The sequence below is a fragment of the Capsicum annuum genome, chromosome 11, assembly GCF_002878395.1.
Source record: "Capsicum annuum cultivar UCD-10X-F1 chromosome 11, UCD10Xv1.1, whole genome shotgun sequence".
Classification (NCBI taxonomy): domain Eukaryota; kingdom Viridiplantae; phylum Streptophyta; class Magnoliopsida; order Solanales; family Solanaceae; genus Capsicum; species Capsicum annuum.
Genome location: NC_061121.1, coordinates 198,967,422 through 198,970,309, shown reverse-complemented (window position 1 = coordinate 198,970,309; position 2,888 = coordinate 198,967,422).

Here is a 2,888-nt window from a genome sequence, read left to right as displayed (position 1 = left end):
TGGACTTATCTGCAGCTTTATAAAGACAAAAAGTTAACTATCTCTGGAGGATGCTACAAAAGTAGTTGGAGTTGGATTGGTATTATTCTGTATATCCGAAAATAAACTTTATGCTCAGGAAATTACTTCAGAAAGCTACATATTCTTGCATATACTTTTTGATGGATGTTTATAGAGATAGTTAAGGTTATTTGCTCTCATCAGGTTAGGCGGAGAAGGAAAAGGCTTAACTTAAAGACATACCTTAAGTTACCATCATTTTCCTATGCATTCATAATTTAACTTAGAGTTGGAAGTAATTGTTATTACCATCATTTTCCTATGCATTCATAATTTAACATTTGTTACAATTCTAGTTATTTTTAATGTACTCCATCTGTTCCAAAATTCTTATCACGATTTCTTTTTTGAGAGTTAAATAGTATTAACTTTGACTAATACTAAGATATTTTTTTATTATATTGATATGAGAAAAGTTGCAATTTTTTTTTTTGTAAGTTTTTAAGTATCTAAATTTTAATTTTAAAATTAGTCAAATTGGCTTTCGAGAAACGAAATTTAACTGCTATTTTGGAACAGAGGGTATATAGTTGTCACTTGTCCAAAACTTTGGATTCAGTTGAACTGATGAACTACAATTACAATGATGGGTAACGTCCTTTTTGTGTAGTTTTTTTATGACTGGGAACTGATGAGAAAGTGATAATATTTGTTGAGACATAGAAATGCAAGTCAGAGGAAGAAGGCTAAAGAAGCATATTAGCAGCTTTATGACAAATCCCTTATTGATGATCTTCATAATGAATAATGAATTATCTAGTGATTTCAGGGTATTCTCTTTTTTATTTCTTCATGCAAACATCTGTTTTATATGATAATAAATCGTAAGACCTACGTTGGTGGAAGGTAGCATATCGTCAATGAGATAGTCGAGGAGGTCAGTTATCTTTAAGCCACCATATTTACTTCGCTTTAACTATTCTTGCTCTTTGGTCAGTCTTTTTTTTTTGGACCAACTTTCCATCACAGGATATAAAGAATTGTCACAAAGGTCTCTTAGAATCTTTCTTGAAAGTGGTTATCTGGTGCATAGACTCCCCGGAGAAGCATTTTACTGAGGTAACAAAAATGGTTACAAACAATTGCGTGGTTAGACTTTATTTTTTCTGATTATTTGGTACCTTTTTTTTTCTTTCAAAAATCCTTCTATGTAGGTGCATATAGTCATCTTTGTTTTAGCGAAAATTGCTACACGCAATAGCTTCGTCATAGATCATACTGAATGTATAAGAAAATTTCTAATCATTTGGTAAATTAGATGGTAATTCCATTCTGGATCTTAATGTATTACCACACCCCTGGCATAAAAGAATAAGCGAATAGCATCTGAACATCCTCATGGTATATTGTTTGGACAGATTTAGATACCATAGCTAAAATCTTTACCAATTGAACACTTGATATATGTTCAAATGTCTACAGTATTCTCTTTGACCAATTGTACATTGCAAATTATTCACCATTTCAGTATTTCCCTTTCATGTTATTGCATCAGTTGCTCTACAATTGTGGCGAGGTTCTTTCTCATTTTTATGTTCATTCTTGGGACCTTATGTTAGATATCAATTGCTCTACAATTGAAGTTTGTTGTTCGATTTTGGACCTTATGTTGGTTGATCTTCCCAATGGTTTTCATGTTCACTAGTTGCCTATCACCAGAGATTTGTTTGATGGTACATTGGAAATGTAATTCTTCCGTGCTCTCCATTTTCTTTTACTAATTTGTATAAATAATTTATTCATTTGCTATTAAGATTTTTTATGCTCTATTTATAGGTGTTCTTCTATGTTCTAATTAAAAATTAAATATGTTGTCATTTAAGTGCTAATTGAGATTATTTTTTCTCTTTTTATAGATGCTCAAAATGAAGGAGGAGATAAAGAAGGCGATGAAGAAATTGACCTTGAGAAAATTTATGAATTATTGATAGATATTTTAGTATCGATCTTTTTAATATTGAATTTTGTGAAACTTCGCCACTCAAACTTGATACTTTATGGAAAAACTAATGACCGTTTGACTTTAATATTTTGCTTTTGGAGTTAGATTTCTAGTTTGTTGAATATTTTAATTTGAATTATTATTACAGAAATATTTTGTTCTGATGTGTATATATAATTGTGTATTAATATAATTCTCTCTCTCTATATATATCAATTGGTATTTGAACTAGCTGCAATAATAGGTGGCAAAAAAATATTGCAAAATATTCAAAATTTGTTGCAATAGGTGTCAGTAACGTTGCCATAGGCAGTGAAAAACCATTGCAAAAGATCAATAATTTTTGTAATAGGGTTATTGCAATGTCTTTTTGTCGTTGCAATAGAGTCTATTGCAACGGTTCTTCACCGTTGCAATATAGTTTATTGTAACATCCCTCAACTGTTGCAATACAGTCTATTGCAATGGTTACAAACCGTTGCAATATACTATATTGCAACAGCGAAGAACCATTGTAATATATAATTTGAACTGTCTCAATAGGAGTTACAAAAGCTGTTGCAATAGATAGACCTATTGCAACTATATTTCTAACCGTTGCAAATGTCGTTGTGATAGCCCTATCCGAACGTCCACATATGCAACGTATATAAAATCATTGCGGTAGCTCTATGGCAACTATTTTTATATCTATCACAATGATTTTTGAACCGTTACCATAGGGGTAATTTCTGGTAGTGGGTAGTGCATTGGTGTTAGCTAATTATTCTCCTAATTAGTTATTTGTGATGAGTGTTGCCTTTATTTCATGATTTAACTAAGAGTTGGGGGTTGCAAAACCTAACCACCATTAAACCCATGTCATTCTTGAAAGACGGGATGGGTA